At 45.5% G+C, this 24,954-nt stretch overlaps 1 long non-coding RNA gene and 1 pseudogene across 2 annotated transcripts in view; one reads left to right on the top strand and one right to left on the bottom strand.

Moving 5' to 3' along the window:
• The window catches only part of LOC309623865, a 543,116-nt gene that overhangs the window by 318,212 nt on the left and 199,950 nt on the right, over positions 1-24,954 (top strand). The window lies entirely within an intron of this gene.
• Positions 490-24,161, bottom strand: LOC309623086 (annotated as a pseudogene). The gene is made up of 5 exons: positions 23,932-24,161; positions 18,565-18,681; positions 18,213-18,375; positions 10,002-10,018; positions 490-8,204 (listed from the first exon to the last, which is right to left on the bottom strand). The product of its transcript is annotated as an uncharacterized misc_RNA (transcript).

The following is a 24,954-nucleotide window of genomic DNA, read 5'->3' as shown; positions in this document are numbered from 1 at the left end:
GCATCAGATGTTAAGTGACTTGCTCAAGATGGTATTTATTGTAAGGTTCCTATCAGGGAGCCCGACCTCAGGGTCTGGGTTACACTGGGCTAGGACTCGGAGATGCTGGCTTTTCCAAGGAGCTATGTGACCTTGAGCAATTACTTAATGTCTTGCTCCTCATTTTTCTCTGCTAGGGATAGATTTTAAAATGTCTGTCCATGGGGAGTGGGAAGGGTAAGCTGGGATGAAGTGAGAGAGTGGCATGGACATATATACACTACCAAATGTAAAATAGATAGCTAGTGGGAAGCAGCTGCATAGCACAGGGAAATCAGCTCGGTGCTTTGTGAGCACCTAGAGGGGTGGGATAGGGAGGGTGGGAGGGAGACGCAAGAGGGAGGGAATATGGGGATAGATGTATATGTATAGCTGATTCACTTTGTTATACAGCAGCAACTAACACAACATTGTAAAGCAGTTATACTCCTATAAAGATGTTAAAAATAAATAAATTAATTAAATGTCTGTCCAACCACTTTACGGGAAGGTCAAATGATAAATATAAAAGTGGAATGAAAAAAGAGCAAACACTTCAACAAAAAGAATTAGTATTTTTAGCGTGTGATGCTAAGGCTTACAAAGAGAAAGAGCTCTGGGAGAAACTCCTAGAGGAGAAGTAGATCAGTTATCCCTGCAACACAGACCACCCAAAACGTAATGGCTTAAAGCAACAACAATTTATTACTTTTCATGACTTTGTTGGTTGTCTGGATGGTTCCTTTGCTGGTTCCCCCTGAACTCACTTATGCAGCTGCATTCAGCTAGGGCAGCAGTTCTCAACTAGGGGTGATCTCTCCACCCAGGGGACACTTGGGAATGTCTGGAGACATTGTTGGTGGGTGCTACTTTCATCTAGCAGGTAGAGGCCAGAGATAATGCAAAACATCCTATGGTACACAGGAACCAAATATCAATAGTGCAGAGGTTGAGAAACCCAAACTAGAGAGTCACCTGAGCCAGGAAATTCAAGATGCCCTCACTCACATGTCTGGCATTGGTGCTGGCAGTTGGCTAGGGGCCTCAGCTCTCCCTCACATGGCCTCTCATCCTCCAGGAGGCCAGCCCAACCTCCTTCCATCACGGTCTCAGGGCAGAGTCCCAAAAGGGCCAGGGTGGAAGCTGCAAGGCCTCTTGAGATCTGAGCTCTTGAACTCACCCAAGGTTGCCTCCATCACATTCAATTGGCCAAAGCAAGTTACAAGGTCAGCCCAGATTCTAGGCAGTGGAGGAAGAGACTCCACCTCTGCTGGGGAGAAGCAGCAAAGTCACATTCAAGGGGGTGTGTATACTGGGCTGGGAGAAATCTATGACTATTAAACAAGCTACTACGAGTAAGATTAGATATGTTTCAGCTCGAGTCCCACAGCTCAAGGGACAGATCTAAGCCAGTGGTTCTCCAAGTGTGGCCCCCAGACCTGCAGCATGAACATCACCTGAGAACTCACTGGAAAGGCAAATTCTTGGGTCCTATCCAATCCAAATGAATCAGAAACACAGTGATGTCAACCAGCAATGTGGTGTAACAAGCCCTCCGGATGATCCCGCTGCTCATTCAAGTTTAAGAATCCCTGGTGAAAGGGAGCAACCAGATCAGACAAATGTACATGCCCAGGACACTGGCTCGAAAGATGGTAGAGGCCAAAGCATCCCGCCCCGACTCCGCCTCGCCTCTCCCTGGTCTCTGGTCATTCACCTGAACACAGAACTCTCTCCTTCATAACGGAGTTTAGTAGAAATAGTCCTTTTACTCCCAACAGAATCGTGCCATCTGTCAAGGGCACAGGAACATGAGCGGCTCTTATTGCACAACAGAGTCTGCAGGCCGGGCAGGGAGGAAGCCGGGAAGGCAGCCAGCCCTCCTTGGGAGCTGCACCGGAAGAACCAGAGGGCTCTTTTATTTTTGTTTTTGCTACTAAAGATACTAGCAGAGGGACTTCCCTTGTGGTGCAGTGGTTAAGAATTTGCCTGCCAATGCAGGGGACACGGGTTCGAGCCCTGGTCTGGGAAGATCCCACATGCCGCGGAGCGACTGGGCCCGTGAGCCACAACTACTGAGCCTGCGCGTCTGGAGCCTGTGCTCCGCAACAAGAGAGGCCACGATAGTGAAAGGCCCGCGCACCGCGATGAAGAGTGGCCCCCGCTTGCCACAACTAGAGAAAGTCCTGGCACAGAAACGAAGACCCAACACAGCCATAAAAATAAATTAAATAAATAAATAAATAAATAAATAAAAAAGAAATGGTAGGGAAGTTCATATTAAATAAAATGGTTTTTTAAGGCTAAAAAAAATACTAGCAGAGCCCATTTAGAGTTTTTTATCCTCAGCCCAGAACTTAAATTTGCATCACTGATCAAGAAACAGAATGGTAAACATCATATGATATGTTTATATGTGGAATCTTTTTTAAAAAGTGATACAAATGAACTTATTTACAAAACAGAAATAGACCCACAGACATAGAAAACAAACTTATGGTTACCAAAGGGGAAGGGGGAGGGGAGAGGGATAAATTAGGAGTTTTGCCATACACCTGAAACAACACTGTAAATCAACTCTACTTCAATAAAAATAAAATAAAATAATAAATAAATTTTTTAAAAGAAGCAGAATGGGACAACACTGCTACCGGTGACTGCCAGCAGAAAGTACGTAGAGTGCAATAAGAACCCCTGTCTTTCAAACCCACCCCCACCTACACACACACACACACACACGCACACACACACACACACACACACACACCGTGCTCTGCAGCCTTCAGGCAAAACCAGAGGTAGGACACAGTCAAGTTCCCAAGCTCCCCTTGTGTCCCATCTGATAACTGTGCCTCTGGTTTTTTGTTTTTGTGTATTCTGGAAATTACTGAGACATATATTCTGGTATTACTGAATACCTCAAGAGTGCTACACAGGGGAACACTGAAGTCTGCGCTGTCCCTGTGTACCAGGGAGCCTCTGGCTGGAGGGGAAAGTGCAAGAACAGGGTCTCTCCCACCTCCCGCTCCAGGAACCCTCCCGCCCAGGGCCAGATGGGTCCTCAAGCTCTTGATGGAGGAGGGAGATGTGTGACCCCCAACAGTGGCCAGACTCAATTCCAGACAGCGTAAACTTTTCCTGATTCTTAGATAAACCACATGATCCAACAAAAGGACCCATCTTTGTTCAGCACAAAAATGTCTCAGCAGCCTGAGATATTCACCATCTCCAAGGCAGGGACTAAATGGGCCGCTGGAGGGCGGGGGCACGGATTTGGGAGAGGAGGAGGTCAGAGGACTTTACTGGCATTAAAGTAATCTTTCTGGTTATTGGCCCGATCTTTGCACTGCAGAGGCAGCTTCCCAAGGTAGCGAGGCCCTCTCACTGGAGTTATGCCGGCAAGAGGCAAGACACTAACAACCAATTGCTGGGGCATTTAGGAACTAGACAGAGAATTTAAACACAGCAGTTTCCAAACAGGAGCCACCATGAAGACAGGAGGACTCCCCTACACTCAGTCCTTCTATTTTATGAATTGGGATTCTTCATAAAAAGATCATTTTCAATAAAGGTTCCATTGCTTTAAAACAAAACTTTGAAAACAACTGAACTGGATGACTGCTAAGGCTCCTTCCAACTTTCAGACTCCTTGTTCTGAGTATTAAGTATCTGGGTGCCCAGAATAGTCGATTATACCTGAACCATAATCAACCTCCTTATAATAACCTCTAATATATGAATCTAAACAATCCTACAGCATAAACAACCCAACATGACACTGATTTCACCTTCCACTGAAAAAGTTAAGTTCATCCTCCTTGGCTTGAACAGGGGTGGCAGAGCTGTTTCATTATTTACCTTTTACTCTTTGTCGCTATGAGAAAATGGTGATGACATCTTTTTGGCCAGATGGAACTGATGGGAGATTTATGGAGCAGCTGAGAACTGTCAAAGCCAGGCCAGGCCGATCCCACAAGACAATGACCATGGCCTTTTCATCAAGGAGCACGTTGCTTTCTGGAATCCACTAACACAAGAGGTTCATATCTACCCAGTCATCAGCAAGATTATCCCAACACCCCACCAGCTGCTGCCACCCAATCCGGGGGCCTCCGCTCCCGCTCCTGAGGGATGGCATGTGAGTGCGCAGGACTTACCCCTCACCCACCATCACACCACACCACCCCCGCCCCAGTCTGGCACCCACAGCCCTCCCAGAGTAGGAAACTTCATCCAATGCCTTCTCCGTTACAGAGATTTCAGAAATTAGTCACAGAAAGGAGGGAGCGAAGACAGCGGAGGTTTCCTGAAGGAACCAGTAACAAGATCTGGGCTGTTTCACCTCGAGGTCACAACAGCTCAGACTGTCCCTGAGTTAGCACCGAGTGGTCAAGAATGAAATCAACCTCTGCAAACCCTCCGCTGACTTGTCCACCATCTACTTTGTACAAAGAGCTTCCTTAAGGCGGGGCCTCCAGCAGATGGGCCTCCCCGTTCACTGAGCCTTTCTCTTTGGAAATTTTGATCCTTTCCCCACCGCCAACCTCAGAAGATGGTGCCAGTGCCCACCCGTTATCAGAAAGAGGCGAAGGAATTGGAGACTAGAGTCCAGCATTTGTTTGAAACAAGGGTTTAGATGAGCTTCCCATCCTTATCTTGTAAAGATACACGCAGGGACTCCTGTGGCTTTGGTGACCATATGCCCTACTCTGCATAGGACAGCCCCAGTTTGTTCCTCTTGTTGTCCCAGAATTGTTACTGATATCACTGCCTTTCACTCTCAAAAGTCCCTGTTTGGACAATAAACTAGGCAGTCCCTCTACCTTTGGCCCAGTCACCACCTATGCTTTTCAATAAGAATCTGGAAAGCCCCAGATAGCCCGGCAAGCCAAGAGATGTGGGGATTAAAAAAAAAAAAAAAAAGCCAGAGATAACATATATTTCAAAAATAAATTTTAAAAAGCCAAAGCCAAAGAGCAGCGATGTTCGTTAGTTTGTAACAGGGAAACATGGAAACAATCCAAATGTCTATCAATAGGAAATGGTTTAATCGATCAAGGCTTGTAATATGGAATACTCTCCATCAATTTAAAAGAAAAAGGTGGATCTATATGTACTAACATGGAAAGATCTCCAAGGCAGTTTGGCAAGAGAAAAATAGCAAATGGTTGATCAATGCAACAGGAATGATCCCAGTTGTCTTTTCTCTGTACTTGTGAGTGTAGATGTATGAAAGGTCTAGAACAACACTGTCTAATAGGAATATAAAGTGAGCCACTATGTAATTTAAAATTTTCAAGATCCATATTTTTACAAAGTGAAATTTATTTTATAGAACCCAATGTATCCAAAATATGGTGTAAATCAATATAAAAAATTATTAATCTTATTTTACTTATTTTGTACTAAATCCTCAAAATTGCACTTACAGCAGTCTCAATTCTTAGGACCCACATTTCAAGGGCTCAAAAGCCACATGTGGCTTATGGCTATGGTATTATTCAACAGCTCAGGGTTAGAAGGACACACACCAGGTAACAAGTTATCTCTGGGGAGGGAAGTGGGATTAGGAAAATGGAGTGATTTGTCTAGGATTTTGAAATTTTTACAGAGGAAATATTCACTACTTACATAATTTTATAAAACAACAAGAACTGGAAATTTTAAAAAATAAGGAGCCAGAACATGAGATGTGAAGCTAACAAAATCTATGAATGAGCTTTGTGGAATCACAGTATTAAAATCAATGCATCAAAAAATAAATAAATAAAAATAAGAATAAAATCAATTAATCAGCCAAAGAGGGTCTGCATTTTTGTTAAGTTTGGCCACAGCCAGCCTCAAGGGCCATGGGGCTGCACTAGCCTGCCCAGCCGCTGAAAGACAGCTTTCTGAGGGCCGCCTTGCTTGTTCTCCACCTAGAAACGGGAGCCACGGTGCATCTGTCACAACAGAGAGACAGGACACTGCTCTCAGATACTTAGACTGAAGCTCTGTCAATGTGCACACAGGAAAACCTGTGCCATCAAAATAGCCTGGGGAGCCTGTTTAAAAAGCAGACTCTTGAGCCCCGCAAAATAGGAGTTTCTGAGGTGGGGCCCAAGAATCTGTAATAAACAAGAACTCCAGGGGATTCCTAACCCAACTAGGATACAAAGGAACATCCTTCTCTTCTAGCCAACTTTCCACTGCCAGATTCCTGGCTAGAATCTGATTTCACCTAGAATCGTGCTGCCAAAAACTGGTGGAAGATAGGAAGTCCACTCAGAACTCCCCCGCCCCACCCTACAGGAAGATGATCTTCTTTCACTGTATGTACTGAATGATGCTTAAAGACTCCGCAACTTAGAAACAGGCCATCTCTTGGTAAAGACTGCCTTGTCCAGAATAAGCCCTGCTTCTAACGCTCCAAATCAAAGACTCAGGCTGGTGGACCAAGGCCTGCCCTCAGCCCCTGTTCCTATTGTGGGAATGCAAAAGGTGTTTCTTTCTACTTCCACCATCCAGGAGACTGGGACATCTGGGTGGAAGGTTTTCCCTTAAGGTGAGACCTTGTGTCTATTTGGTTTTTGTTGTTGTTTTTTACATCCTTTTCTTTCCTTCTCTTAAAACAAACCAAACATGCAATTCACTGTTTAAAAGGGGTGGAGGGCATGCGGAAGCAATTTCTTCTTTTTTTGTGTTTTTTTTTCCCCATTTCAAAAAGCTTTATTGGATAGTGCTTGTTTAGAACATTTACATTTAATGTAGTTACTGATACAGTTAAGATTAAATCTACCACCATGCTATTTGTTTCCTAATTATACCATTTCTTTATTTTTTGCCTCTCTTTTCCTGCCCTCCTTTTCATTAATGGAGTATTTTTAATGATCTCATTATTTACTCTGCTACTGGCTTACTGATTATCCCTCTTTGCTTTACATTTGTAGCTGTTGCTCTAGGGTTTATACTAAATATCTCCAAATACTATTATACCTCTTCATGTATAGTGTAGGAACATTACAACAGCAAAGTTTTTTCCCTCTTCCTATCCTTTGTACTAACTGTTGTACATTTTATTTTTGTGTTATTTTTCATGGCCATTTCCATAATCTTTCAAATGTAATTTTTTTAAATAGATTTATTTTATTTCTTTATTTTTGGCTGTGTTGGGTCTTTGTTGCTGCGCGTGGGCTTTCTCTAGTCATGGCGGGTGGGGGCTACTCTTCATTGCGTTGCATGGGCTTCTCATTGCGGTGGCTTCTCTTGCTGCGGAGCATGGGCTCTATACACATGGACTTCAGTAGTTGTGGCTCGCAGGCTCTAGAGCGCAGGCACATGGGCTTAGTTGCTCCGCGGCATGTGGGATCTTCCTGGACCAAGGCTCGAACCCATGTCCCCTGCATTGGCAGCCAGATTCTCAACCACCGTGCCACCAGGGAAGCCCCAAGTCTTCCTAGCATCTCAAGCTCAGGAACTTGTGATCCACAGGTCTCTATTTGCAGTGGTTGGTGTTCATATAGAGCTTCTTCAAGCTTTTGAATGGGTGCTAATGAAATATGTTGACCCATTTTGATGTCTGTGGAAAATGTCACTGGTTTTATAGGTTTAGGTTTCTCAAGTTGCATTTCCAACTAGGTAGATCTGTGTTTATGCTGAGCCAAAAGTAGAGCAATGGAGAGATCAGAACTCTCCAGTTCATCTAAAAAAGCCTTCTTATTCTTCCTTTTTAGAATCTGCTGCAGTTGTTCTTCTTTTTGTATAAATAGTCTTCTTTGTTCATTTTCCTGTCGTTCTACCTCTAAAGCTTCTTCCAATTCCTCCTGTTCTCGAGTCAGCTTTAACTTATTTTTCTGAATGACATCTTTGTTTTCCTTTTGGTCTATCTCCATTTTCTTTTTGGTGTTGTCCAAATCCACGTTGTTGGTCAAGTTGAAAACAATTTCTTCCACTTCTTCCAGGAAATCATTATATTCTCTTAGACTAGGAAAGTCTTCTTCCCTTTTATTGTATATCTTTAGCACTTTTTTCTGAATCTCAACTTCCTGTCAACAGTAGGATCTTCAAAGAGTTGTACCCTGAAGTTGCTTTTTCTAAGTGGAGTGCCACACTCAGGACAGTTTCCAGCTCCTCTCACAAAGAGTAAATCCACGTAACTTTCACACCTTCCGCACCAGCTTGGTCCAGCGGCCCACCTCCCCCGCCCCCTGGGGAGGCAATTTCTTCAAAGGCATATTCCCAATAGTGAAAAGTTATTGCTTACATGTGTATAGTATCTTTCCCCTGGTTTCTGGTTATTCTGGTCAATAACCTGAAATTGACAGGTGTGATTATCTTCATTAAAAAAAACAAAAAAAGACAGGAGGTTCAGCGAGTTGGGGGCATGTGGGGAGGGAGAAATTAACCTTTACCCTCCCTGTTTGGTCTTGTGCTAGGTAGTGAATACAGAGGGTCACGGTTCATTTTCACGACAACAAGGGGAAGCTGGTATAGTTACTCTTCCCATCTTCACAACTAAGGGAAGGAGTTGGCGGGCTCGCAAAGCTAGTGAGAGGCAGATTATCCACTGGATTCCTCCGCTGGGGCTCGCGCCCCTGCTTCACACAGAAGAGTTCCCTCTGACACAAAATGATTTACTGCCTACTTCACCCCCACTCAGCCACATTTAGCCGATTAAAAGAAAGGCCCTCTCACCATAGTTAAACAAGCAGATGAACGTTTTCATCAAAGCTAAATGTCCTTTAATCATCTGATGCCCGCTCTCCGATTGGGATTGACATGTATACACTGATGTGTATAAAACTGATGACTAATAAGAACCTGCTGTGTAAAAAAATAAATAAAATAAAATTCAAAAATTAAAAAAAAAGTAATCACAATGTCAAAGTATGTAATACCTTTCACTTCCACCTTGAAAAGCATGGATATTAAAGTGCTAATATTAAAAAAAAAAAATCATCTGATGCCCACTCTCCTTCCCTGACACCTGGCCGCTGTCTGTCTCCTTGTAGAGGAGAGGAGGGAGAGGAGGGAGAGGAGAGAGAGGAGAGTTTTCCTTCGCCTCACCCACAGCAGCCTTCCGAGGCCAGGCTGGGGGCATTCCGTCACACCTGGAAACTCCTTTCCCTGGAAGTTACTCCCCGAGCCTCCCGCCCCCGCCCCCCCCCCCCCCACACACACACACATCGCCACCTCCATCACCATCTCTCCTCGCTCTCAATCTCTCTTTTCTCGTTCAACCTCCCTGCCTCTCTTCCGGTCCTCTAGGAAAAGCAACCAGCAGCTAAGGCAGCCCAGCAGAATGAAGAGCGGGCAGGCGGACCCGTGTCTGGGGCAGCCTCGGCAAGTGAGAAGGTCAAGGTGAGGTGCAAGAGAAGCGAGCGCGAGGAGGAAGCCCGGGAGCGGGGCGTGGCCTGCGCCGCGGTGACAGTCTGTCCAGATGTCCTCTTGGTACTGCTCTGCCTTATCGCTCTTCAGAGGGAGGAGACGCCTCTTAGATCTAAAGAGTGCTGGGTGGCGCTCACCACGGAAACCCGAGAAGGTTCGGCACCCAAGCCCAGGCCCAGTTCTCCTGGAACACCCCCCCCTCACCCCCACCCCGCCCAGGATGTTGCCCCAGGGTGTTGCCGGGGCCTGGACACCATCTCCGACACTTCTGCTGCAGCTCTAAATCTGACCATGTTTGCTTCATCCAAGGCTTTCCCTTCTGCAGGTCTGAGCCCCCAGATGTAACACCCCTTAGTTGTCACCTCTGAGTCCCCCGGGGAGGGAGACATAAGCAGGTGAACCTGATCAGGGCGCACTGGAAGGCTGAATCACAGCCACGGAAAGACCCCCTTCCTGTGCCGGAGGCACTGCGCACGCGCAGAGACTTCGTCCAAAGTCACTGCTGGGTGGGTTTCAAATGATCAATCCGAAAGCATTTGCTGTACACCCACAACCTGCCCGGAAGTGTGTTAGAACGTATTCTCTGCCCTCAAATACCTGAAGACAAGGTAACTCACGGGAAGACAGGCACTTCCTAAACGGAAAAGCAGCGCCCAGAGGCAAGGGGTTACTCTTACTCTGCACAATTATTTTTATGCTTACTGTAGTTCTATGGCTTTATAGTTGGAGCAACAAAATGGTTTCTCACACCTCTGCTCTTCACCCCTACATTCCCCAAGCTCCACTCCAGCTTACAACCTTTGCCAACGCCACTCTAGAATGTTTTTAAAAGAGGAGGTGGAGTGCAAAAAGAGAAAATGCTAAGGCCCTCCAACCACCTTCTTTTGTGGTTATTTGCAGTTTAGAACTATGGAAGGAAGGGGGTCTAACACTGGAGCCAAAATGAAGACACAGTACAGGTGGAAGGCCTGAAATCATCTTGGATCAACTTTCCCACAGCAGGCCTGTCTGCTTTTTTTCCCTTAACAGCCTTGTGTTCTCCATTCCAGGTTAACTCCGTCACCAATAATACTACTAAGGGCCCCTGTTTGGTAAGCACCTACTACCAAGCAAACAGTATGCTAAATCTTTTTGCTTGAACAGTGTTCTGGTTATCTACAGCTGCCTAACAAGCCATCCCAAAACTTAGTGATATGAAAACAACCATTTTATTATATTCACTGATTCTGTGGGTCAGGAATTTGGACAGGACATAGCAGGGATGGCTTGTTCTCCTCTATGAAGTCTGGGGCCTCAGCTATGAAAACTGGAACAGCTGGGTGCTGGAATCATCTGGAAGCTGCATCACTCACAGGTCTGGCTCCTGAGCTGGAATGACTAGAAAGCTGGTTCATCCGGAACTGTCAGTCAGCGGACTTACACGTGGCCTCTTCCTATGGCTTGAGCTTCCTCACAGCATGGTGGCCTCAGGGTAGTCAGACTTCTTATGTGGTACCTCATGGCTCCAAGAGCAAATGTTCCAGCAAACAGAAAAACAGAAGTTACATGGCTTTTTCTGATCTAGCCACAGAAGTAATGTGGTGCCACTTCTATAGTATTTTACTGGTTATATTGATAGAAGCAGTGTCAAACCTGCCCCACATTCAAAGGGAAAGGACATACCCACCTACCCCACCCCCCATGGGAGAAGGGCCAAAGAATCTTTGCTTTACTACACTATCTTCTTTAATCCCCAAACAGTCATCTTTTGAAGAGGTATGAGTATTATTCCCATTTTACAGATGGGAACATCAAGGTTCAGGGAGGTTAAACAATGCAAACAGCCTTACTCCAAAGCTTGAGCTCCAAATCACTGCCCACGAGACTCACTGCCTGGCATTTCTGATGCCTTCCTTTATTCTGGATGCTCCCCAAAACCACCCCCAGCCCAAACTCCAGGACCCTTCTTTCCTCACCTCTTTCTGTTGGTTTACCTGCTCTGAATTCCCTTCTGTCCTAGAAGTAGCCAATGATACTTCCACCTCCATCCCACATCCCATCTTCACCAGCTTTGGGGCCCAGGATGGAAATTTCAAGGAAGGCAGCACTCCAGGTTTGACCAATCTCTAATGTCAGCCACTTGTGGGCTCTTCATGGTCTTTTAGGCCAGAGTAGGAACGGTCTTTGTCCTATGGAATCCCCACTGACTCAGGGCAGCTGGTTCAGTGGCCTGGGGCCCTGATGCACCCAGCCTTCATTCTGCCATTGGCCCATGGCCAGTCCTAACTGGGAAACAAAACCCCACCAGTGTTTGAGTATCTCCTTTATATATTATCATCAGGTGCCTTAAAATAAAAAAGAAGGCTTTAGGAAGACAAATGGTAAAAATACTGGTAGCATACACTAAAATGACAAAAGGATACTAGCTAATATAAAAAGCTCATAAAAATCAATAAGAAAAAATGAAGATCTCAATAGATAAATAGATAATGCAAATAGGTGATACATTTTTAAAAAGAAAAATACAAATGGATTACAAACATTTGAAAATAATCAAAATAATTTAAAATAATTATACTCTGATGTTTTCACCTCATATATTTGCAAAGATTCATAAAATGAGAATTCCCAAATTGCTTTCCAGAAGTATTGTACACAATTATACTCATGTTTCACTCATGTTCTAAGAGAGGGGCTCTTCCTGGGCTGCAGCAATCAGGAGGCGGGACTAGGATTGGGACCTTAAGAGGGTGTAGGATATCTCATCTACATCTCTACATTTACATTGTCTATGTTTTAAAAACCCATGGAGTTTAAATTATCCCACTTAAATTGCTATGTAAATATTTGATCCACCACAATGCATAAAAAAGGATACATAATCGTGATTTCTGCCCTCTCCTTCAAATCCAAAGGGTTTTATTGGAGTTTCCCCTATTTAATGAGTGACTAAAATATTCTTAGCAGAAACAATGCTCTGGCAACTATAAGGAAAACAAGCAGAATCAAACATGTGTTATGTCTTCAAGGAGTTTACCATGGATGGCAGGGCTGGTTGCCCAGAACCCAAGAAGCTACTCAGCCACAGATACCCCAGACATATGAATCAGCAGTGCTACTACCTCAAGGTCAGAACCATGTCACAAGGCCAGAGCCAAAAATGCTTGCTATGGCATTAAGAGAGTAAAAATGCAAATCACAAACTGGGAGATGATATTCACAGTAAGTAAATATCCAACAAGACACTGGTATCCAAATATATAAAGAATTCCCACAAATCAGTAAGAAAAAGACAAAAGATTTAAACAGGCCCTTCGCAAAAGAGGACATTCAAAAAGCCAATGAACATTTGAAAAGTTGCTCAATTTCATTAGTCAGTAGGGAAAGGCAAAATAAAACCACACTGAGATAGCCCTACACTCTCATCAGAATGGCCTAAAATTAAAAACTGATTATACCAAGTGTTGGCAAGGATGTGGAGCAACTGCAATTCTCAAACACTGCCAGCATGAGTATAAACTGGTACAACTGTAAATTGGAAAACTGTTGAGTAGAATCTACTAAAATTGAATTTATGAATATCCTCTGGCCCAGCAATTCCACTCCTAGATATATACCCAATAGAAATGTACACATATGTTCAACAAAAGACATGTGCTAGGGTGTCCATAGCAGCACTCACTATTCATAACAGTCAGAAACTGGAACCCACCCAAAAATGCATTAAGAGAGAAAGGGTCTAAAAAAGAATGAAATATTGCCATTTGCAGCAACATGGATGAACCTAAAGATTATCATACTAAGTGAAGTCAGACAGAGAAAGACAAGTATTATATGACATCACTTATATGTGGAATCTAAAAAATAATACAAATGAACTTATTTATTAAACAGAAACAGACCTACAGACATAGAAAACAAACTTATGGTTACCAAAGGGAAGATGGCGGTAGGGATAAATTAGGAATATGGGATTAACAGATACACACTACCATATATAAAATAGATAAACAAACTCTTAGAGGAAAACATAGGCAGAACACTCTTTGACATAAATCACATCAAGATCTTTTCAATCCACCACCTAGAGTAATGAAAATAAAAAACAAACCATAAACAAAAGGAAAAGACAACCCTCCGAATGGGAGAAAACATTGGCAAATGAAGCAACTGACAAAGGATTAATCTCCAAAATATACAAACAGCTCATGCAGCTCAATATCAAAAAAACAAACAACCCAATCAAAAAAAGGGCAGAAGACCTAAATAGACATTTCTCCAAAGAAGGCATACAGATGGCCAAAAATGGCATGAAAAGATTATCAACATCACTAATTATTAGAAAAATGCAAATCAAAACTACAATGAGGTATCACCTCACACCGGTCAATGGCCATCATCAAAAAATCTACAAACAGTAAATGCTGGAGAGGGTGTGGAGCAAAGGGAACTCTCCTACACTGTTGGTGGGAATGTAAATTGGTACAGCCACTATGGAGAACAGTATGGAGGTTCCTTAAAAAACTAAAAATAGAATGACTATATGATCCAACAGTCCCACTCCTGGGCATATATCTGGGAAAACCATAATTCGGAAGGATCTATGCACCCCAATGTTCACTGAAGCACTATTTACAATAGCCAAGACGTGGAAGCAACCTAAATGTCTATCAACAGAGGAATGGATAAAGATGTGGTACATATACACAGTGGAATATTACTCAGCCATAAAAAGGAACGAAATAATGCCATTTGCAACAACATGGATGGACCTAGAGATTGTCATACAGAGTGAAGTAAGTCAAAAAGAGAAAGACAAATATAATATTGCTTATATGTGGAATCTAGAAAAATGGTACAGATGAACTTATTTGCAGAAATAGAGTCACAGATGTGGAAAAAAAACTTATGGTTTGCTTGGGGAAAAGGTGGGGGGGTGGGATGAATTGGCAGATTGGCATTACCATATATATACTACTATATATAAAATAGATAACTAATGAGAACCTACTGCATAGCACAGGGAACTCTACTCAGTGCTCTGTGGTGACCTAAATGGGAAGGAAATCCAAAAGGGAGGGGATATATGTATATGTATGGCTGATTCATTTGGCTGTACAGTAGGAGCTAACACAACATTGTAAAGCAACTATACTCCAATAAAAATAAATAAAAATAAATAAATAAAAATAAAAAACAACCACAAGATTTACTGTATAGCACAGGGAACTATATTCAATATCTTGTAATAACCTATAATGGAAAATAATCCAAAAACAAGAATACACACACACACACACAAACATATATATATATACACATATATCTGAATCATTTTGCTGTACACCTGAAACTAACACAATGTTGTAAACCAACTATATTTCAATTAAAAGAGAGAGAGAGAATGGGTCAGTAGTAGTATTTTCATACAATGAAGTGTTACAAATTAAATGGAGCTAACTACAACTACAAACAATGTAGATGAATCTCACAAACATATATTGAGTAAAAATTGCCAGACACAAAGAGTCTATATTATATGATTAGATATATGTGAAGTTCAAAAATAGGCAAACCTAATCTATGTTGTTAGAAGTCAGAATAGTAATTATCCTGGAGGAAAGGGGAAGGGGCTTCTAGGTACTGGTAATGTCCCATTTCTTGAATTGGGTACTAATTGCACAACCGTGTTCAGTTTGTGAAAATTGACAGGGCTGTTCACTTTTACTTTGTTCGCTTCCGTGTGATGCTGGAAAGAAAAGTTTCCGAAAACTGGGAAGGCTTCAGAGCCACATACATGCTCAGCGGGGGGGAGCAAGTGCACTGCTGGACTGGGTCAGGGCGTAGGACACCCCAGGGTTTGTCACAGGAACAAACAAAGCTCACTCCCTTAACCAAAGGAGCATCTCCCAAAGTCACTGCCCAGGATCACTGCTCAGGACCCAGGAACTGGCCGAGAACTGTTCCCAGGGCCGCCTGGTCCCAAGTCCCCTCTCACCACTTCTTATGGACAAGCAGTACAGCTTCCCCTAAAGAAAAGTACCTAGAGCTTCTAGAAGATGATGGCCACATCTAGGGAGACAGCAGGGTACTGAGGGTCCACACCTGATCTACCATTGGCTGTTCTCACCACTCCTAGTTCTAAATGTCCCAACTCCCCAACTCTCACCCCACACATTCTGTTAGAAGAAAAGAAACAAAGCACCCTGGATTACTTCTACAGAGGTGTTCATTCAGAATAGCTTTTTGTGAGGGCCACTGCCCTGGAAGAGTGGGGAAAGCAGCTCTCCCCATCCAGGTGGGCCATCTCCAGATCTACCCAGGACTGAATAACTAGGTCACCAGTGTAACTCAAACAGATGGCATGGCGGTGTCCAGTTCACATTCTGCTAGTTTCAACATAGCACACGGTACATATGACCCACTCTGCAAGACACACAGCTAGAGTCTCCCCTCCACTGCCACAACCAATTTCATAACAATCAAATTCAGTATTTTTTTAATTACACATAAAATAAAATGGAAAGGCCCGCAGGGAGTAGGAAGACCTAGACCGAGTTCTTAAAGAATGGGAAGATTCAGAAATGTCTGCTCCTCTCCATGAGGGAGAAAGGTGATGTTTTCCCCTACTTAATTTCTCCATAATAATTTGTATTTGAATAAATAAACCCTGATAAATGAGAACCCAAATTTTCCCAAGGCCTGCATTTTCCTCTGTATGTGTTTGGTGGGTGGTCCTCTCTCAGCAGTTGGAGTAAATCCTGATGATCCTGGGCGAGTTGGAAGGGAGCAAGTCTGCATTGAAGCCAAGAAGAAATCCCCGCCGCCCCCGCCCCCTCCAGCTTCCCAGAAAAAAAGGAACCCTGTAAGGAATTATGAGGCTGGAAATAAAGGGAGTCTGAATCCCACCTTCCTAGATGGCTGTGCGCATCCTTAAGGGGATTGAAATGTATTTGTTATTGTTATCAGATTATATTTCTTAAAAAGTATCCTGGATAAAACCTACTTTGATACATAAAGAAAAATGAGGAGACTAGGGTAACAGTGCTTAGACATTCAGGAAGGCCCAGGGCCTACCGGCAGATCACCACATCTAAAAACATTTCCGCGCGGAGCCTGGCCTGCAGATCTCTGCTGAGGGTTCACCACGGGAAGGGAAAGCCGAGGCCGGCCACAGGGCCTTTGCGAAGGCTGGAAGACCAGCCTGGGTTGCATCTTTCCTCTGCGCCCTGTCCTCAGGCCCGGCTGCAGGCAGCTCCGACTCCAACTTGCAGCAAGCTGGACAGGTGATGCCGCCAGAGGCTAGACCGGTGGCCGGATTTGGAGGTCCCACCGACCCTCAGGGCTTGGGAGTTCTCTCCTCTCCTCTCCCCGCACAGGTCACCCGGAGGCTGGCGAAACCTCACTCTACCGCAGTGCGAAAGGTAACCTGGCGCCGGGCAGGCGCTTCCTGAAGCCCTGGCGGCCCTCTCCAAATGACAAAGCCGATTTTCCTCCGGACGCCGGCAAGCAAGGTTGCCCACAGAGTCGCCAAAGCGCTGCTCTCAACAACTATTTCCTTGGAAGAAAAGAAAAGAAAAAAGAAACCGTCCCCTCCCCCGCGAGTGATCTGTACCCCAAGGCTTCCCCCAGACGGGTCGATTTCAGCCTGTTAATTTCCTCCTGGGCCCGAGTGGGAGTTCTAGGTCCCCCGCACCTTCATCCTGGCCCCCGCCTCTTCGCCCCACCCTCCGGGACCCCCGAAGGGGCGGCGGGGCCTAGCCGAGGGCGCTGCGCGTGACCCCGAGCGGAAGGGCCCCAGTCTGGGTCCTAATGCGGGTGGCGTCTCCCTTGACAGGCGGCGTTTGGGGACAACAGCGGGGACGGGAGATAAGGTGACATACCAGAGCAGATTTGGTGCGCGCGCTGATACTCCTCTCCCGACAGGAAACGCGGAGCTATTTAAAAGACCCTATCGATTACTTTATCTTTCCCGGAGGAAAGCTTCTTGCAGAGAGACAAAAGATGTTCCCTACCTAGAGATACAAGGCCACAGCTCTCCACACACAACGGAGGGTCTGCACAGGCGACGCCCAGTTAGGGCGTAGGGACACATGTACACCGCAGAGGGCACACCCGCGTGTGTGCCAAGAACAGCTCTGGAGGGCAAGAGCGGAGAGGAGGGCAAGGGGAATTTCACAGGCTGACTTGCTGTGCCCTTTGAATTTTTTTTTGACCGTGTGCACTTAAAGCACACACCAAGAAAGTGACTATGCACTTAAAGTACGTGTATGTGTACCCGTGTCGTTTCAGCAAACTTAAAGCTTACCAGTAAGCACATTCAAAGCGGGTTACTGGTCTCTGTGAACGTATTCCACAGACACACGTCCCAAAAGTGAACGCTCCATTGTGCTCCTTTTAAGTGCTTGAATGTCTGCAACTGTCATGTGTACACTTAAAGTGTGGGGAGACGTCAACACGGCCCTTTAGAGTGCGCTCATTTTGTGCCTGCATTCCCGCATTTCGCCAATCTGTTGGGAGCGCTGAAGGCCATCAGCGATATCCCGCTACTGACACCGAATTTGCTCCGGAATCCGAAGCTTGTTGGCCTCCGGGTCCCCTGCGCCATGCCCCGGGGAGGCTCCTAAGAAATATCGACTGAACCGAATTGCACGGAATCGAATGGTTTTTTTCTATGCAACAGTTTGCACCCTAGGCATTCTCAGTGCGCTCCGCCGGGCTGTGGAAACGTCGCTGCATTTCGCAGAGCAGGCTGGAAGATGAGACAAGGAAGGAAGTTGCGGAAGAAGGAAAGGTGGCGGGCCTAGGAAGGTTCGATCGCCCATTGCCAGCTTCAATTCGACACTGACCAGGCCGCAGCGATCCAGGGTAGAAGCTCCGGGGGCCGCGGTGTCGGCCCGAGCCAGGGAGGCCGCACAGATCTGGGCGCGACTCTTGAAGCTCTCTCCGGAAAGACGCGGCCGAAGACCCCAGGCCAAGCTGCAGCACTGCAGACCCCGCGAGCCCCCCGCGCTTTGGGCAAAAACAGGCGTCCGTTTGCCCAGCTCGGCTTTTCCCAAAGCTTCGCGTTCACGCCAAGGGCTCTTCCAAAGCCGCGGCTCCCGACCTGTACACCCAGCGGGCAGGTGTTCACCGGCCCTACAAAATACATTTTCCTCTTCACCGTTTTCCGAGTCGTTGTCTATCCGACTCGAATGTCACCTGACTTTTCCAGCTGTGACCTTCAGCGACGGGATCTTGAGGGACAAGTTGCAGCGTCTTGGTTCTCTCCGCCTGCCCTCGCTGTTTTCGCTGGAGCGGTTTGCAGCCGGGGGCGGACTGCGGGACAGAGGAGAAAGCACGAAATCAACACCAAACGACAACGGAAGTTTAAAAGCGATCTGGCAAACCTTAACACGTGTTTTAAAGCGGGTGACATCTAGGGACCCAGGATAAATTCGGTTATAGAAACATACCCCACAAAGCATGAGAAAGTGGCTTACACAAAGATACTATTAACGAAAACTGTCAAGTCAAAAATGCAAAGGAGTCAGCCGAAGGTAGTTCCTCTCAGAAAAACAAAAACAAAAACAAATGCATAATAAATAAGACTTAAATTTGCAGGAAATGTCCCCAGAAGGATTTTTTTTTTTTAAAGCTGGATGGTGGTGGGCATTAACTGAGAAGGGGCAGAAGGAAACCTTTTAAGGTTATGCAAATGTTTTTATATTTTTTTTAATGTTTTTGTAGCTTGATTGTGGTGGTCCTTGCACGGGTTTATTCATGAGTCAAGATTCATTGAACTGTACACTTAAACTGTGTTCATTTTGTTCTAGGTACATTATGCCTCAATAAAGTTGATTTTAAAAATAAATAAACCTGGAAACAACTTTGTCTTTAGGGAAGGAAACTGGGTGGCTGGAGAGAGGCCTGGAATACTTTACATTGTATTTCCCTGTTTATGTGTTTATTTTGAGTTTTCATTGTTGTTTTGTTTTTACGGTGTATTACTTATTCAAAATGTATAATTAGGATATTCAGTGATGTGAATATAAAACAATTGTTAAGGAAACCAACAAAAACAAGAACAGAAGATGCTTATACAGCCCCTTGTAGGGACAAGAAAAAGTGTGTGCTATCCAAGCCCAGAAAATATTTGGGAAGGGGAAATATCTTTAATGTTCAGACTTGTTTCATTTGTTCTTTTGCTCCTATGTTTCAGACACCAACGAAAAATGAGGACCTAAAACTTTTCTGGTGTTTACGTGTGGTATGGGTGGCTGTCATCTCCTTGAGGACTGAAGGACTCCAGGGCAGGCCAGCCACAGGAGAATTCCACGCAAGGCCACAGGAGGCTTTCCTGGCCGCCGTGTCCCAGCTCCCACGAGCGCTATCCCGCTTGGAGCAAAGATGCGGTGGCTCCTTGCGCCTCCTGGAGAAGGCCAGAACTTGGAGTGCTCGACACCCCGAGATCCCTCCCAGAGGTGGAAGCAGGGCCTCCCAGAGGCTAAGCAGGCCAACAGGGTCCCTGGAGCCCAGAGAGGCCCCAGAGCCCGGCCCACCTCCCAATGGAGACCAGTGACTACAAGGGTCCCACCTCTGTTTTGGGGGAACCAGATATGACATACCTCCAGTTATCACCCTGCAAGATAGGGTAGAGTCACTTTGGCCTTGTTAAGACAGATTCCAGATCTGGTTCCGACTCAGAGCTATTTCAGAGAGAGTTTTGGAGGCTGACCCTCAAGAGACAGAGGGACGGTGGGTCCAAGGCCAGGGGCCAGGAAAACTAGGACCTGCCAGACTCCTCTGCTGGCCTGGGGACAGGACCTGGGTGGGGTTACCAGGCCTTCCCACCAGCCTCATCTACTGCCCCACTCACAGCCACCAGACCCACAGCACCTTCAAGCAGCAAACCAAGGCATTGATTAATGTGGGGAGCTGCATTCTCATTGACCCCAAAACTGGGCTCTAGCCCTGGACCAAAGCACAAGTCAGGGGGAAATCATGAGAGCAAATTTGCTGAGTGGTAATCGGGACCATTGAGGTCCTGTCCCTGGATGGTGCTGCACGAGTGCTGGCCACCCCACTCCCCTCTCTCTGAAGCTCCACTGACCACCCTCCTCAGTCTTCCTACCACTGATGGCTTAGCTCCAATTCCCTCTCGGAGACTGGAGATGTCATTGAAGTTTCAAGCCATACACACCATTGATTTGTAAACTCCAAGATGAGGGGTGAGGCCCATAAATGTGCATTTTTAACATGTACTCCAGGGAATTCTGGCCTAGATGCTTCCACAGCCCAGGAGTCTCTTCCCCTTCTATAAAGGCATAACTTGATTCACTATATTTGGAGTTTATCTTGATTGTGTTTTTTAAAAAAATCTCTTTAAGGCAATATACATGCATATGGTAAGAACAACAACAACAACAAAAAGGAGGAAATTGTCCTAAAAAATGTACTAAAATGTCATGTTTTATTCCTGATCCCCCCTCCCCCAGTACTCTTCCCCAGAAGTTTCCGTTACCTTTTGTTTACCCTTCAAAAACTTTTCATAGACCCACATATATGTACATATGCCCATATTTAAAACACAAACTCTGCATCTTGATTTGATATTTAATGTGACTCAAAAGTATCCCTAAGAATACGTATAAATGTAACTAATTCTTTCTCATGGCTGCTAGTATTCTGTTCCATGGGCTATATAATTTTTTTAACCAGTCCTCCACAATAGATATATTGGGGTTTTTTTAACGTTTTGATTCTTTAAAAATATTTAAAACTGCAATGAAAATACTTTACTAAACATACATGTGTGTGTAGAATCGTCCTAGAAGTGGAAATACTTGTTCAAAGGGCTTATGCATTTTTAATTTCGACAGTACTAAATTGCTGAAGAGGTTTCCCAGTTTACACTTCCAATCAACAACGCAAAAGAGTGACTAGGCAGAGTAATTATCAAATTTTGTGATCTTTGTCAATCTGATGAGTGAAAACCTTTGCCTCGTGGTTTTTAAATTTTTTTCTTCCTTTCTTTTTTCCTTCTCTTTCTTTCTTCTCTTTTTCCTTCCTTCCTTCCTTCCTTCCTTCCTACCGGCAAAGTTCTGCTAGTCTTGGCCAATTTGTCAATTGTTTTGTTGAGTCATTATCTTATTGATTCATGGAAGCTCTTTCCATATTGTGGAAATTAGACGGTTTTTTGGTCATTATTTCTAGCACTTAAACTGTGTGTCATTTTCTCTTTGATTCTATTCTGGTTTTGTTTTGCTGTACACAAATTATTTTTATGCTGTCAGGTAATACAATTCATCTTTTATGGTTTCTAGGTCTGTAGTTCTCCTTATCCACGCTTCCAAATATATAAACACTCTAAAATTATTGTCTTAGTCATCTATAGTACTGCTCTGTTTCATTTCTTAAGTTTAAATTTTTAAGCTATCTGGAATTAAATGTATGTGGTGTGACACATATTCACCTTATTTGGTGTGTTGTTGTATGAACCACATTCCCCCAAAGAGCATAACATCACAATTGGTAGGGACCTTATTTCCCATCTTATCCAGTTTCACTTTGTAGGCTAGACAACCACCAACATGACTCTCCACCCCTCCCCACTGCCCAGGTGAGTCCAGGTAACAACATGGGATGTTTCCCAGAATAGCACAGCTGGAAAGGGACCTTAGGTGCACCTAAAACCACCTGGGAGACAAACATGAAACAAGTGACCAGAGAGGAAAAAGGATGTGCTCGAGATCAGCCAATCAGTGGGAAGCAAGACAAGAACCCAGTACTAGTACTGGTAGTACTAGTACTAGTACTGGCTCACAGTCTAGTACTCATTCTGGTACAGCTCTGCCTCCTTCAGGGTCTGTGTGTCTTGGGCTGTGAAACACCAGCACCTGATGCAAGGTGGGCACCCAGTCAATGCGGGTAAACAGATGCAGAAATCAGGCCAAGTATCCAGTAGTGACTAGGCTATGAGTCACCTGGAGGCTGGGGGGAAGTTCTGGACCACTCTTCTAAACCTTTCCCCTCACTCCCCCCCCGAACCCCCCCACACACACACTCATACATATATACACACAAATCCACCAGCCAGGTGGATCTGTCCGCTGTTTTCCACTTATGTGGGCTCCAGGCCCTTCTTATGGCTGAGCAACTTTGGATAGACAGCCTTTAAAGCAGCCCAGGGGACTTCCTGCCTGTCCCAGCTGGCTAGAGGAGGCTAAACCCTGGGGCAAAGGAAGCCACAAGCCTGGCAGATTACAGGAGCCTTGGGGACGGGGACATGAAGATAGTATTTCCAGGGCTCTGCACAAACTGCCCAGAAAGCAGGACCAGCTTTATAATTTGTGGAGCCCAGTGCAAAATGAATGAAATGTGGAGCCTCTTGTCCAAAACGTATTAAGAATTTCCAGACAGCAACAACAGAACACAAGGCCCTTCTAAGCTCAGGCCCTGTGAAGCTACACAGTTGGCATACCCATGAAGCCAGCCTTCAGGGAAGGATAGGGTTAATTATAGCGGGAGGCGGGAGAAGCATCCTCCCCAGACCTCTAAATGCTCAGCTTTTAGGGTAGAAGTGGACTGGGGGATTACTCATAACAGCCAAAAGGTGGAAACAACCCAAATGTCCATTCTGTTGAATGTAGAAACAAAATATGGTATACCCATACAATAGGGTATCATTCTGCCATAAAAAGGAACAAAGTACTGACACTTGCTGCAACATGGATGAACCTTGAAAACATTATGCTACGTGAAAAAAGCCAGTTACAAAAGGCCACATATTATATGATTCCATTTGTATGAAATGTCCAAAATAGGCAAATCTACAGAGACAGAAAGTAGATTAACTAGTGGTTACCTCGAGATGGGGAGGTGGGAGATGGGGGAGGGTGTGGGGTTGATGGCTGAAGCCTACAGGTTTCCTTTGGAGCTGATGAAAATGTCCTAGAATGAATCTTGTCATGATTGCGACTCTGTGAATATACTAAAAGTCATGGAATTGTATACTTTAAATGGATGAATAATAAAGTTGTTACCAAAGAAGAATAGGAGAAGGGGGGGGGGGGGAAGGAGGAGATGAAGGAGGGGGTGGAGGAGGAAGAGGAAGAGGAGAAGGAGGAAGAGGACGGAATGGAAGAGATTATGGAGGAAGTGGAGGAAGAGGGGGAGGCGGAATCTTACATTTCTCCCTCTCTTTCTCTCTGTCACTCAGACGAACTATATGCCAGAAGCCCCCGTGTCGATGAAGGTTTTGGTGAACCCAGCATCCCCAGTGCAACAACCTGGTCCTCTTCTCTAGCTGCGTGGAGTGTGTGTTGGGGGAGGGGGTAGTGTCTTGCTTCCTCTCCAGCTGGTATGACTCTAGGAGTCAGCGACATGCAAGAAAAGAAAACATTCACAGCCCTGTAGTCAGTCCTGTGTTCGAATCCTGAAACTGTCACTTTCCGTCTGTGCGACCTTGAGCAAGTCACTTCACCTTCCTGAGCCTCTTTCTCTTCTGTGGAGCCGTCGAGATAAGCGGGTGCGCGAAGACGTTCGAGGGCGTTTGACTCACGCCGTGGGAGTGCAAGAAATTGGTACCTGCTGAGCCAACCCGAATTAAGGCGATTCCCGGGCAGGAAAAATCCGGTGCCGCGGAGGCCGCCCGGGCTCTTCCGGAGCCCAGGGCGAGGGCGGCAGCCCCCAGAGTCGCCCCCCACTCTCAAGCGCCGGCCCGGAAGGAAGGCAGGACGGCTGAGGGGCCCCGCGGCCGGGCCGGGGAGCCGGGGCGAGGGCCGGGAGCCGGGCCGCAGCCGCGGCTGCTCATCCATCAGCCGGACGAAGAGCAGAGGCGCGCTCTCGGCCCTCTGTTTGCTTTCTCGCCAATTATTGCCGCGCCGTAGCCCCTTTGTTGATACAGTAGTCCGAAAAAGTGCTAATGTTCATTTATCAGGGGGCCTGCCGGGGACTCCCACGAGTTGCGATTCTTCCCAAAATATAAACACGGGGCGAGCGTCCCAGACAGAAACCCCCATCTGTTTCCCCGGCGCGGGCCGAGAGCGAGGCGTTGTTGAAGATAAAGCCGAGGATAACGCCGCCTGTCTCCAATGGACGTCTCCCCGGCGCATTAATGACATTCCCGGTGATAGTTCCAGCTTATCTTTCAATTAATCATATATACCTTTTGCGGCCGACCCTGCTGATTGCAGGAAAGTGGGGGCCGGCTCGGGCCGCTCCGATCGCTTTCAATTAATAATATTTTATGTGCATAGAATGCTCTCAAGTCATCCTGGAATTTGGCTCATCTTAAAGCACCGACTCTTTAAAAGGCAAGGAAATAGATTTTCGATCTCTCCTCTCTGCTCCTTTTGTCTTTCTCCCTCTCTCTGCCTTTCTCTGGACTGAAGGTTGTTTGTTTGTCCTGCTAGTTTGGCCAAAGTGCGGCTTAGAGAGGCGGCCAGGTTAGGTCAGTCGCCCTTGGGAAGGAAGATGCATCCCTGGTGGGGCTGGAGAATCAAGTTTCCTCTCTCCCTACCCCCAGCCATTGCAACTTCACTTAAAGAAAACAAAAATGTTTTTACTGACTCAGAAATTGTGAGGACTGCGAAGAAAATTAGAAATTGC

The sequence above is a fragment of the Balaenoptera borealis genome, assembly GCF_965194805.1.
Source record: "Balaenoptera borealis genome assembly, chromosome: 2".
Classification (NCBI taxonomy): domain Eukaryota; kingdom Metazoa; phylum Chordata; class Mammalia; order Artiodactyla; family Balaenopteridae; genus Balaenoptera; species Balaenoptera borealis.
The sequence above is the reverse complement of the archived record's forward strand: the minus strand, read 5'-3'. Positions and strand labels throughout refer to the sequence as shown.